The 14,635-nt window shown below is 51.7% G+C and overlaps 1 protein-coding gene across 1 annotated transcript in view; it reads right to left on the minus strand.

Moving 5' to 3' along the window:
* ABL2 (ABL proto-oncogene 2, non-receptor tyrosine kinase) overlaps positions 1 to 14,635 on the minus strand; it is a 78,951-nt gene that overhangs the window by 48,427 nt on the left and 15,889 nt on the right. The window lies entirely within an intron of this gene.

Genomic DNA, 14,635 nt, shown 5'->3' on the forward strand with positions numbered 1-14,635 from the left:
CGGACCATGCTCCAGGCGCTTATGCCCCCCGCGCCACCCAATGACGTCCCCGCACAAGCCCACACCCCGAGCGAAGCACCGAACCCACACGGGCCAGCGGAGAGCCAGCAGACGGCACAGGCGGCCGACACCACATCCCGGGAAGCGAGAGGCGGGGCCGCGCAAAACGCCCGGGCCCCAAAGGACTTCCCCATCTTCTTCGATGGGACCCCCTCAAAACTCTCGTTTTTCGTCACCAACGCTAGGGAGTTCATGGGGAGGCACGGACACTCCTATGACTCCGAGGCCGACAAGATCGCCGCCGTGGCGATCAAACTCCAAGACAGGGCGGCGGACTGGTACGTCCAACTGTACGAGTCCAGCTCCCCCGCCCTCGCCACCTTCCCTGCTTTCATCAACGAGATGAAAAACTATTTCGAAGACCCCCTAGCTAAAGTACGGGCGAAAAGCGCACTCCAGAGACTTAAACAGGGCGCACGCACGGTCCCTGACTACGCCCTGGAGTTCAAAGCCCTCGCGGGAAAGGTCTGCGACTGGTCTGAGACCACCCTGCTGGAAATCTTCAAAAAGGGGCTCAACCGCGACGTTCTCCAATGGGCCCTCTACCGCGACGACCCAGAAACGTTACACGGGTGGATCCACCTCGCGGGGAAAGCCGAACACGCGCACCGCACCTTCCTTATGACAACCACGGAAGACACAAACTACGTCGGGAAAAAGGTACCCGCACCACACGGGGGGATGGCCGGCCCCATATACCCAAAAAAGAAGTTCAACCGGGAGCCCTGCGGGAGGTGTGGCAAATTAGGGCACAAGACGGCGGACTGCTTCGCCAACCGACCGCCGACCAGCGCGCCCAAGCCCGCCCCGAAAATTAGCCCCAAACCACCCAACCCGGGGCCGCCCCCTCACCGCCGAATGACCGTGGCCACAGCGACACCGGAAGAGGGCTGGGACGCTTACTGGGGAGAAGAGGACAATACCGACCCCGACCAGCCGGCGGGAAATGCTCCCCGCTTGCCCTGAAACGCGTGGCGAGGCAGGCGGCGGGACAGCAACGCGAACCACCTCAACGAAACGACAAAAGCTCCGTAATATTGGCAGCAATTCAACTCTCTGCCGGCAACGGCGCCACCACGGCCGCGGCACTAGTGGACTCGGGGTGCTCAAAAAACCTTATCCACCCCGACCTAGTCGCCAAACTCGAACTCCGCTGCTTCCCCCTCCCCACGCCGCTGGCATTCCACCAGCTGGACGGCTCCACAGCGGGGGGGAAACCAGCCACGCTACAAACCGAGCCGGTCACCCTGCAAATGGGCACTCACACCGAGCGCACATCGTTCGTAGTCACGCCCATCGGACGGCCCATTGCAGTCCTGGGGATGCCATGGCTCGCGAAAAACAACCCGCGGATCAACTGGGCGACCCGCACCTTCACATTCGGCGACGGCGAGTATCGAGCACCAGTACCAGCTGGCAAAAGCAACCCCACGGTAGGACGAGCGGAGGCGACCACACAAGACAACGCCGCTACCACTGCAGACCTACCGGAACAATACGCCGACTTCTCCGAGGTCTTCGGAGAAGCAGAGGCAGACCAACTACCCCCCCACCGCAAGACGGATTGCCGAATCGACCTACTGCCCGACGTCCCCCTACCTAGACCAAAGATCTATTCGATGACCCCGAAGGAGATGGCAACCCTCCGGGAGTTCATCGATAAAAACCTAGACAGGGGATTTATAGAGCCAGCATGCTCACCGGTCGGAGCCCCCGTCTTATTCCGGGAGAAGAAAGACGGGACCCTACGGCTCTGTACCGACTACCGGGGCCTAAACGCGGCTTCCCTGTCCAACAAATACCCCTTACCCCTGGTGAAGGACATGCTCGCCCACCTGTCCACGGGCAAAGTCTTTTCCAAATTGGACCTGCGCGAGGCGTACTATCGCATCCGAATCAGGGAGGGGGACGAATGGAAGACGGCGTTCAACTGCCCCCTAGGCGCTTTCCAGTACAAGGTACTGCCCTTCGGACTCGCGGGGGCCCCTGGGGTGTTCATGCAGCTCATCAATGAGGTACTGCATGAACATCTGTTTAAAGGGGTCCTGGTCTACATCGACGACGTCCTTATTTACACAAAAACATACGAGGAACACGTAACCTTAGTGAGGCAAGTCCTCGACAAGCTCAGTAGGGCGCAGCTCTATGCAAAGCCCACAAAGTGCGAGTTTCACAAAGAGCGCCTAGACTATTTGGGGTATCGAATCTCCGGGGACGGCATCGAAATGGACCCCGCAAAAGTCGAAGCGGTACTAAACTGGGAGCGGCCCCGCAACAGACGGCAACTACAGAGCTTCCTGGGATTCGCGAATTTCTACAGGTCCTTCGCCCGGGGGTTCGCTGAGATAGCCCTCCCCTTAACGGACCTCCTCAAAACCAAAGGGGTGGGGGACACCAGACGCGCCAAGAACCCAGGCACAGTGCTGAATTGGACTCCCGCGTGCCAGACCGCATTCGACAAGCTGAAAGCGCTGTTCACGACGGAGCCAATCCTCGCGCACCCGGACCCAGAACGGCCGTTCGTGGTCCAAGCCGACGCCTCAGACTTCTCCCTGGGAGCCATCCTCCTACAAAAAGACTCCACGGGGCTCCTGAAACCATGCGCCTACCTGTCAAGGAAGTTCTCCGAGACAGAGAGGCGATGGCACGTCTGGGAGAAAGAAGCCTTTGCGGTGAAATCGGCACTAGAAACATGGCGTCACCTACTCGAGGGAGCCACCCAACCATTCGAGGTCTGGACGGACCACCGGAACCTCGAGGCCCTACGAACGCCTAGACGCCTTAGCCCAAAACAGGTCCGATGGGCACAATTCTTCAGCCGCTTTGATTTCCAGTTGAAGTTCATGCCGGGCAAGAAGAACTTCCTGGCCGACGCCCTCTCCCGGCTGCCCCAAGACGAAGAGCCCGCCCCAGACACCATTGGGACGGTCCTATCCGCCTCGCAACTGGGGATGGCCGTGACCACCCGAAGCGGCGCACGGAGGCAGCTCGACGCTACGGCGCAGCCGACGGCGGGACAACCGGCGACGGAAAGAAGGCAACCGCAACTACCAGGGGGAATGCGCACGGACCTCGCCGCCGCCCTCAAAACCGACCCCTGGTTCCTGGCAAACCCCGACAAGGTAACGATGGCGCAAGACCTAGCATGGGGGGAAGGCAGAATCTACGTCCCGGACTCGCAACGCCAGGCGATCTTGCATAGGTCACACGACGCCAAGCAAGCGGGACACTTTGGGTTCCTCAAGACCCTACACCTAACACGGCGGCAATTCTGGTGGCCCGCGCTCAGGCGAGACGTAAAAACCTACGTGGCGTCCTGCCCAACGTGCGCTAGGGCCAAACGGGCACCAGGCAAACCCGCGGGGCTATTGCAACGGGTGGCAGAACCCTCCCGCCCATGGGAGGAAATCTCTATGGATTTTATAGTGGACCTCCCACCCAGCCAGAAGAAAACGGCCATTTGGGTGGTGAAGGACTACTTCTCAAAGCAGGCCCACTTCATCCCCTGCACGTCAGTCCCATCCTCACAACAACTAGCCAAACTCTTCCTCATCCACGTGTACAGGCTACACGGATGTCCCGCACGTGTGGTGACCGACAGGGGCACACAGTTCACCTCCAAATTCTGGCGGGCCTTCTTGAAGCTGACGGGGACCCAACAGGCCCTGTCTACGGCTTGGCATCCGCAGACGGACGGAGCCACTGAGGTTCTTAATGCCACCTTAGAGCAATTTATACGATCCTATACGAACTACCACCAGGACGACTGGGCTGAACTGCTCCCGTTCGCCGAAGTCGCATACAACAACGCCGTCCACACGAGCACGGGAAAAACCCCGTTCGAAGTAGTCTCGGGGCGCGACTTCGTCCCCATACCGGAGCTACCTCAACCCCCGGAACCCCAGGTGGACGCCAGCGACTGGGGACGGAAGATCGCGGAAGCATGGCCAGTAATCACGGCGGCGCTGAAGGAGGCACAGGCTGCTTACAAAGAGCAGGCCGACAAGCACCGGCGCCAACAACCGACGTTCCAGGCGGGGGATATGGCCTATCTCTCCACCAAGTTCCTAAAGTCAACCCAACCCTCGAAAAAACTGGGGCCTAAGTACATCGGGCCGTTCCGAGTCACGCAAATAGTGAACCCGGTAGCAATACGCCTGGACCTGCCACACAACCTCCGGAGGCTCCACCCGGTGTTCCACACCAGCCTCCTAAAACCGGCAACCACCTCCCGATGGCACCCAAGCACGCCTCAGCCCGCACCGCTTATGATCGACGGGCAACACCACTTCGAGATAAGGGACATCCTCGACTCCCGCAAGCAACGAGGAACCCTACACTATCTGGTCAGGTGGAAACACTTCCCCCACCCGGAATGGGTGGCGGCGCACAACGTTAACGCGCCTGACCTGACCAGAGCATTTCACCGGGCATACCCCGACAAACCGCAACCAAGGTCAGCAAAACCAAACCCCCCCCCGCAGGCCTCCCCCCGCCTCCCGTGCCCCAAGGGAAGGGGCCCCCCCCAAGCCCGCGACTTGGGTGGACCTTCCCCCCCCCGGGACTCACTCCCCCCGCCCCGGGCCCACGGGGTGGTGACAAACGATCGCCAGCACCCTCCCCCCGCCCCCTGGCCGCGGGGGAGTGGCAAGCAAGTCAACAGGGCAACCTGGGGGCAACGCCCAGGAGACACAACAAAGGCGACGCACTCCAAATAAGCAAAAAAGGGCCCTACCTGGAGCTGAGCAGCACCCGACCAGCCACGCCTCTCGCCTCGCCGAACTGAGCCAAACAAACAGGGTGTGGTTGGAGCATGCGCACGCCAGGTCAGAACCCGAGCATGCGCACCATGGACACACCCTGGGAAGGCACGTGGTAGAGGGAGGAGCAAAGGGAGGGGCGACAACTACTCCGGCGGGAACTTTGAAAAAAAAAAAAAAAAAAAAAATGTGGCGTTTTGACAGCTCCATGGGGAAAACCCAGAAACCCGGGGGAGAACACTATTCGGAAAGGGGGCAGTATGTCATGAGTGCCGTTGAGCTAAAGTAATCAGCGCAATGGCACTCATGACAATGACAAGGAAATAGGTGAAGGGGTACAAGTTAAGTAGCCATCAACCCACAACGACTAACGGCTAACAAACAATAGATAAACGGATCACGGAGCCACCCAAGCCATCAGCGGCAATACAACGGGGATCGCCCAGCTGAAAGCAATCAGCAGAAGAATGAAAACCTGAGGATGGGCGATCCTGGAAACCCTCAACCAATGGCAGGGCAACGCATGGGACAAAGGGGGGTGACGTGACCGAGAGCGAGGGGGCGCTGACCGGCGCGGGGTATTTAAACCCCGCACCGGCGCGCTCCTGTCACTCTCAGCTTTTTTCTAACACCGTTGTACCTATCCTGAAATAAACCAGAGCCTGCTTTGCAAACCAGTGTCTGAACGTTATTCAGAGGTAGGCAGCGCATGACATGCTGGCCATCAATCATAATGGGAGGAGGTGGTGAGGGTTGCGGGTGCCAGTGATCCGATTGGTGGAAGGGTTTGAGCAAGCTGCAATGAAAAACGGGATGCAAACGTTTAAGATTATGAGGCAAATCTAACTTAAAAGTAACAGGATTAATTTGAGCCACAATAGAGAAGGGGCCCACGAATTTCGGTGCCAACTTCTTAGATGGTTGGGGTGATTTAATAAACCTTGTGGAGAGGTAAACTTTATCCCCAACTTTGAAGGGTGGCTGAGGTGCCCATTTGGTGTCAGCATGGCGTTTGTAAGCAGCCTGGGCATCGGCGAGAGCTTGTTTGATTTTAGGCCAGGAGTCTCCTAGATGTGCTGCCCAGTCTGCAGGGGAAGGAGGAGGAGATGTTGGTTGCGGCAGCTCTGGGATGGGCACAAAATCCTGACCAAAGACAGTGCGCAATGGCACCTGACCAGTGCTCTGATGCACTGCATTGTTGTAGGCGACCTCAGCAAATGGCAGGAGATCAACCCAATTATCTTGCTGATAGTTCACAAAAGTACGCAGATATTGCTCCAGTGTGGAATTAAGTGCCTCTGTAGATCCGTCAGTCTCAGGATGCGACGCAGTGGAGAGTGCTTGCTTGGTGCCCACCAATTTCATAAAAGCCCGCCAAAACTGGGAAGTAAATTGTGTGCCTCTGTCAGTCACCAAACGGGAGGGGCTCCCGTGGAGCCTGTACACGTGTACAAAGAAGAGGCGGGCAAGTTGTTGGGCTGAGGGAATGGAAGCGCATGGAATGAAATGGGCTTGTTTCGAGAAAAAGTCCTTCACAACCCAAATCACAGTCTTCCTCTGGCTTGGAGGTAAATCCACGATAAAATCCATAGAGATCTCCTCCCAGGGGTGAGAGGGACTGGCTATCGGTTGAAGCAACCCTTGGGGCTTGCCGACCTTTCATTTGGAGCCAGCACATACAGGGCAGGAAGCAATATAGTCCTTAACATCTCGCCTTAGTGTTGGCCACCAGAATTGGCATCTAACCAAGTGGAGTGTTTTCACAAACCCAAAATGTCCAGCGAGTTTGTCATCATGGCAACAGAGTAAAATGTCTTTGCGCAACGCATCAGGCACATAGAGACGATCGTTTTTCCAAGCAAAATCATGGTCAAAAGTAACTGTGTGTAAATTTGCTTGCAACCAAGTGTCAGATTTCAAGTGGGAAAGGGTGGGTAGCCCCCTCCAACAAATGGCGCCAAGTGTCCGAAGCAGCTTTAACAGCAAAAGCCTCTTTCTCCCAAACGTGCCACCGCCTTTCAGTCTCAGAGAATTTACGGGAGAGATAAGCACAAGGCTTCAAACACCCCGAGTCATCTGCCTGTAGCAGGAGTGCTCCAATAGAGAAATCAGAGGCATCCACTTGCACCACAAATGGTTTGTTAGGATCTGGATGCTGCAAAATGGGTTCTGCTGTGAATAGTTTCTTAAGCTTGTCAAAAGCCACCTGGCATGCAGGCGTCCATTTCAGTAATGCCCCCGGATTTTTTGATCTCCGTGTGTCCCCTTGCCCCTTGGTTTTAAGCAAATCAGTGAGGGGTAACACTATCTCCGCGAACCCCTCGATAAATGACCGATAATAGTTCGCAAAGCCGAGGAAACTTTGGAGCTGCCTCTGTGTGTGTGGTGCCTCCCATGCCAGAATGGCTTCAATCTTGGCTGGATCCATTTCAATACCCTTGTCAGAAATTCTATAGCCCAAATAGTCAATTTGAGATTTATGAAAAGCACATTTGGACAATTTAGCATACAGTTCAGCCTTCCTAAGCTTGCTGAGCACCTGTCTGACCAGTTCTATATGTTCTTCTATTGTTTCAGTATAGATTAACACATCATCCAAATACACCAAGACCCCTTTGAATAAATGGTCATGCAAGACCTCATTGATCAGTTGCATAAAAACTCCCGGCGCTCCCGCCAACCCAAAAGGTAACACTTTATACTGGAAAGAACCCAGAGGACAATTGAAAGCAGTTTTCCATTCATCCCCCTCTCGTATACGAATGCGGAAATATGCCTCCCTCAGGTCCAACTTGGAGAATATTTTCCCCTTCGCCAGATGTGATAACATGTCTTTGATCAACGGGACGGGATATTTAATATTGAGACTGCATTCAATCCACGGAAATCCGTACATAACCTCAAAGTCCCATCTTTCTTTGGTCTGAATAGAACAGGAGCACCCACTGGGGAACTGGCTGGTTTGATAAAACCCCTGGCTAGATTTTTATCGATAAACTCTCTTAACATTGCCAGTTCCTTCTGGGTCATAGCATAAATTTTTGGCTTAGGCAACTTTGCATTAGGGATAAAGTCTATGGCACAGTCAGTTTTGCGGTGTGGTGGTAGCTAATCTGCCTCCTTTTCGCCAAACACATCTGCAAAGTCTTGGTATTGCTCTGGCAGTCCGTCTAGCGGACCAGTAAGGAGATGCGGAGTTGTTGCTGCCGCCCTCCCCACCTCGCTGTTGTCCAATTCATCCCCCTCAGGGGCTTTGTAGAATCCATTCGCAAAAGTCACAGTCCTGTGCACCCAATTTATGTGTGGGTTTTGCTGAACAAACCAAGGCATCCCCAAAATGACAAATGGACCCCCCACAGGCGCTACCACAAAAGGCAGTTTCTCCCAGTGGCTACCCATTTGCAATGCCACCATCCCTGTGGAGTGAGTCACCGGTTTCCCCCCCGCCGTAGATCCATCTAATTGGGTGAAGATCATGGGCCGTTTCAAAGGGAACGTGGGTAACTCTAATGCAGCTACCATGTCAGGATGCATTAAACACCATGAGCACCCCGAATCCACCATCGCCCACAATTCCACAGTCCGTGTCCGTGACCCCAATTTTACCTTCACGGTCAGGGTAGGGAAGTTTCCACTCACCGAAGCGTGGTCACGCCCCTCCTCTACCACCTGCCCAGCGGCGCTTCTTAGGGCAGGTGGCTGGCGTTTCCTGCCGGCTGAGACGGCTCAAGTTCCCCCTCATCCCCATAGAAAGGAACGTTCTCAGCCTCGGTTTCAGCCATCGCTGCCTTCATCTTCCTGGGCACGGAGGGGGATTTCCCTGATGGCTTTGCTGGACGCTCCTCGGTCTTCCTCTGTGGGCACGCCGCTGCTCGGTGCCCCTCCTTCCCACATCGCAGGCATTGCCCTTTCACAAAACGGCTCTCCCTCTCCTCCTGCCAAGCCGTACGTCCCGCTCTGCCAGTGGTGGCCGGTGGCTTCGCCGTCCTCATCATGGCCATTTGCTTAGGATCCCTCTTGGTTTGTGCGAACCTAGCCTGGGCTTGCTCGACATTCGCCGCTAGTTGAATCCAGTCATATAGGGTGAGCGGATCTGCCCTTCCCAATGCCCATCTCAGTAAGTCAGGTCTCATTCCATCTTGAACATTTCTATTAGAGTGGTTGGCGACCAATCATCCACCTTGGCCGCTAGGGCTTGGAATTCTAGGGCATAATCTGCCACGGACTTTGATCCTTGGATCAGTTCCCTCAGAGCCACTTTAGCTTTTTCTTTTGCTAATGGGTCAGCAAAATGCATTTTTAGCGCCCACAGAAAGTCTCTGAAATCATCCAACTCCAGGGCGTCCATTTCGGTTAATTGGACAAACCAGTCAGCTGCCCTCCCCTCCAGTTGGGTAGCTACAGCGTTTATCTTTGCCCTTTCCGAAGGAAACAGCCTGCCAAACTCCTCCATATAGCTTTTCGCATTAGTCAGGAAGAATTACAGTTTTGTCGGATCCCCATCAAATTTGACATTGAAATCCCTATACCTGGCTCTTTGTGGGCTGCTCTTCCTCTCTTTCCCCCCGGCCCTCCTCCTGGGTTCTGGAGACCTCTTCTCCCGAGGGGGGGGGCTCGCAACTCCGACTTTGGGACTTTTCTTCCGATCCCTGCTTCGTCCCCTCCCTGCATCCTCAGCCCGGCGCGGAGGCGATGGGGACGCCCGCCAGGGACTGCGCGGTGGCGATCCCCCCCAGTACCTCCTCCGGTCTTTCCTCCTCACACTTGGGGGGGAGGAGGGAGAAACAGATGGAGACGACCGTCTGTAGCGATATTCCCTTCTTCCTCTATCCTGGCTGCCCCTCGCAAATGACATCCTTGCCATCATGTCTTCTAGAGACTTTACCCGGGCTTCCAATCTCTGTCATTTCTCACTGGCCTCGGAGACGTCCGACCCACTCCTCACCCTTATGGCCACATCTGGGGACAGCGGATACCTTGGCTTCCCAGGTGCCTGGGGCGTTCCGGACCGGGCTCCCTCATCCTTTCTGATCACCTTGGACTTTACCGCTTTCGCAGTAGCTGAGCTGGCGTCCGAGGACTCCGACAGCTCCTCCGACTCCGGTGTGAGGGTCCTTTCCCTTCTTTGCCTCATGGAATCCGTTTCCCCCACGCTGGAACCCTCACTCTCTCCCGAGCGGGAAGTAGGTTCAGTCATCACTAACTTTATTTCCTCACAGTAACACTGGAAGGAGGTTAGTGGTAAGAGTTTTAGATTCTCAGCTTTATGTAATGGTTGCCTATTCTGACATACTCAGCATCACAAGTGGGTTCTTAATGAAAACTGATTTATTGAAAGAATAGTGTGCAAATACAAAGAAAGCTGAGAATGAGCAAAAGCGCGCCAAATACAAACTAAAAACCCTCGCCTCAAACCCGGTTCCGCCCTCGCTCCCGCTTAGCAACCACCCCCTCCCAGGTGTTAGCAACGGTTGCCCACATCGGCCTGAGAAAGTAACCTTGAAGACATTCCATAACCCAAACATACATTCCACAGTTACAGTAAAGAGATTACAGCCTGGCACGGCTGGAAATCCCCACTCTGCAAACACGTATCAGGAAAGTGACATGCAAAACATTACGATGTATTCAGAACATTGGAACAATGAACATGACACTCCATAAATAGAGACATCTTATGGAAGAAGCTTGCTAAGCTAAATATGGAACCTAGACTTCTATACCTACTCTTTTACACAGCTTTTTTTTTAAACCGTTCAATCCTGTCCGATTCTCAGAGACTGCCTGGACAAGTCCCTGCATATTCCTTGGCAAGGTTTTTCAGAAGTGGTTTGCCATTGCCTCCTTCCTAGGGCTGAGAGAAAGTAACTGGCCCAAGGTCACCCAGCTGGTTTTGTGCCTAAGGTGGGACTAGAACTCACAGTCTCCCAGTTTCTAGCCTGATGCCTTAACCACTACACCAAACTGGGTCTCAGAGCATACGCACTTACAAGGGTGTTAGACAAGGATGCACCTTGCCCCCCCCCCCAATGCTGTTTAATCTTTATGTTAATGACATCCCAGGATTTCTCCATTCTACAGATGTTCACATGCCAAAGATCCTTAACAGACACATCAACATCCTTTTGTATGCATATGACATGGTTTTGATGGCACACTCCCAAGTAGGCCTGAGAAGACTGATGGGGAAATCTGGTACCTACTGCGCTTCTAACTTTCTGAATATTAGTAAGATACAAAGTTAAGGATCATTACTAAATACAAAGTGGTGGTTTTTGGAAAAAGATGGCCCAAATACAATTGGCACCTGGATGGACAGTCTATAAAACAAATAGATTCCTTCTCTTATTTAGTCAATGAAGATTCTCAGTCATCCAGGTGGAATTGTCTGTAGGTTGAGTCATGGCAACTGGATTTCTTTCTTTTTGGTTGAAACATTTCACTGCTTATCCAAGCAGCTTCTTCAGTCTGGGCAAAGGTTGGTAGGGGACCCCATATATGTCTAATGAAAGAGCCTGGGGACTTCCTGGGGACTAATGTTGGGATGGCCCAACATAGGAGGAGCAACACCACAGGACCAGAATCAGCAGTTTACCTTCATCTAAAAGAAAAAAGACACTCATTTGAGGACAATATTGTTCACATTTTAGACAGAGAAGATAGGTGATTTGAGAGAGGGGTTAAGGAATCTATTCATGCCAAAGTGGGAAATCCTTCCCTCAACAGAGGCGGAGGCCTCAGACACAACTTGTCCCCGAATTTTCATGCTGCTCTTTCATTAGTCCCCAGGAAGATTAAGACCACTTCACAAGTTTACCAGGAAGGCCACTGTTAACGATCCACTTGGGGATGAACAAAGGATTTAGGAGTAAGACATCCCAAAGACAATTCACACCTCTATGGTACAATTAACAAGCCATTTGGGTGTAGGGGCAATGCAGCCACCCTGGAAGACATATATAGGGTCCGCTACCAACCCTATCAGCAAAGCAATTCGAACTTGCTTTGCTGATAAGGAGCTGAGAGTGGCTGTTTATTTTATCAAATTTATAGAACTCCCCAATTCAACTGATTCTGGGTGGCTTAAAATAATAAACAAAAAACAAAAAAAGAATCAAAATAATGAAATAAAAAAGAACAAGACCTGTACTAAACATCTAACAAAAACATCTAATTGTGGGCCCTGGGAGAAGAGTCAAGTCTTCAAAGCACACTTAAAAGGATGATTAGGTCAGGGCAATGCAAACTTCTGGGTGAATACTATTCCCAAGGGCAAGAACAACAGAGAAAGCATGCTTCCTAGGACTCATTAGATGACATTGTTTCAAGGGTGGCCCCAGAGCATCCCAACTTTTCAGATTTTACAGGGTGGGCAGAAACAGTAGGAGAAAGGCTCATATAACCAGGCCTTATGCCATGAAAAATTTTATAAATCACACTGTTGCCTTGAATTGAACCTGGAAGCTCACTGGTAGCTAGTAAACTTGCACAGCAGAAATGTCAAATAGGAGTACCAAAGCATGACCAGAACTGATTGCGTAACTGCATTCTTGACTAGTTACAGCTTCTGAGGAGTCTTCAACTGCAGCCCCATGTACAACACATTGCAATAATATAAATGTGAGGTGATTAAGGCATGAGTGACTGTGAGAAGGGAGTCCCAATATAAGAAAGGGTGTAACTGGGTCCACCAGGCAGAGGTCCTCCTGGCCATAGCTGCGGCCTTTTTTTTGAGCAGGAGCTGAGAACTTAGGAGGATCCCCAAATAATGCATCAGTTCCATATGGGGAAATACAACCCTGTTCAGAACCTCAGATGGTAGATCCCTGATACTGAGTGAGCCAAAAACCCACAACCACTCCATCTTGTCAGGGCTGAGTTTAAATGTTCTCCTCCCCATACAGATCATCACAACCTCCAGGAGCTGGGACTTGACTTTGACAGCATTGCTTGGTCCACCTGGGACTGACATGCACAACTGATAGTACTGGATCCCATGGCAGGAAATGACTTCAATCAGTGGTTTCGTGTAGTTGTTAAACAGGAGAGGAAACTGCCAATTCCTGAGGCACCCCACAAGTAAAGGGGTCAAAGGCTCAACCCTTCCCCTCTTGCCAACACTAACTGGAACCAGCCCAAGGAAAAGAATTAGAACCTCTGTAATAACATGCCTAATCCCCTTAGCCCACCCAGGAGGATACTGTGATTGATGGTGTCAAAAGCCACTGAGAGATCAAGAAGAGCCAGGGTGGATGCACCACTCACATCTCAGTTCTGTCAGAGCATGATCTGCAAGTGTGATCCATGCTCTCTCATACTATGTCCTGACCTGAAATCTGATTGGAGAGAATGCAGATAATCTGCTTCACCCAAGGCTCTCTGGAGCGACAACCTGACTACCTTCTCAACAACCTTCCTAAGAAAGGGAAGGTTGGACAAAAGTTGCCCAACAACAATTGTTGGGTCCAACAAAGGTATCTTTAGTAGGGCATGTACAACCAGCTCTTTCAGAACAGATGGCATTCACCTCCTCACACAAAGAAACATTGACCACCACATGGACCCAAACAATGCTATCTCCCAGGAAATTTTAATCAACCAAGGAGGTCCTGGATCAAACAGACAGACTTTTAGGTCAGTAGAACTCAGGATTCTGTCCACTTCCTCAAACACCTCTCAAATAACCAGACAAAGCCTCATTTAATTCACTAGGCCTTGCCCAATAGGAGTGCAATTTAAAGCAAATCTGAGCAATTTCATCTGGTAGATACTTAGAATAGTCCCCATAATGACCCTGCAGATGTTCCTGTAGCTCATCTGTACCCAGCAGAGAGTTGCCACTTTAAATAAGGTTGTTGGACAGCTACCTGTAGATGCAGTAAGGGTGAAAATTTTCTTATTAACACAATGTAATAAATGATATGGGCTCTTACACACTGTCAGATTCACTCTTTGTCTTTCTCCAACAGCACTCTAGGTACCTCTTTTATCATTCTACTTTCTTGAACTCCTCAGAAAACCAAGAAATTCCTTGGGATCTATAAACAGGGAAAGGCCACATACAAACAATCTGGTTCAAGATTGCAGCCACCTACTCATTCCAGGTGGCAATTAATGCCTCAGTTGATCCACCAGATCACTTTAGAGCTGAGATTCACACAGAAAAGGAGATGCTTTTGTTAGTATGTAAAAGAGGGGAAAAGAAGTCTAGAGTTTAAACCCTTGAGAAAATATAAAAGTCCCTGACATCCTTGCAATGTGTTAGAAAATAACACTTGCATGTGAGACTTCATTCTTGTCTTCAATAAAGATTGTAATCTAACCAAGTCAGGTCTGTGAGTCTTCTGCAAATCAGGCTAAGAAGATTGGAAATCAGTGATTTATTGAGGAGCTCCTGGGAAGTGTTTAGACTGTGCACTCAGTTCTGGGATTTGATTTTTTTGTCTGGAGTCTCCATATCATTGCTATATCCATTATAGGTTGCATTCTCAATTATGCTAAAGAAAGAGCAAGGTCAACAGGTCTGACCATAATGTCCCCATAACATTCTACAATGTACTGTAGTTTCATTGTAAACATAAATAAGTCTAGATTGAAAGAGATCCCTGAAGATCAAAGACTAGATAAACAATTATACCTCCAGTACGAGACACTATTATCTCTGAATATCAGCTGCCTGGAAACATGAACAGGATAGTCCTGAGTTCAAGTCCTCCTTGTGAGTGATTAGCCACAATGGGAACAAAATGCTGGATTACGTAGGCCTGTGGTAGACCCCCTAGTACCTCTTCTGACCACTGACCATACATCAGGGA

Source organism: Candoia aspera, chromosome 3 (assembly GCF_035149785.1).
Source record: "Candoia aspera isolate rCanAsp1 chromosome 3, rCanAsp1.hap2, whole genome shotgun sequence".
Lineage (NCBI taxonomy): Eukaryota > Metazoa > Chordata > Lepidosauria > Squamata > Boidae > Candoia > Candoia aspera.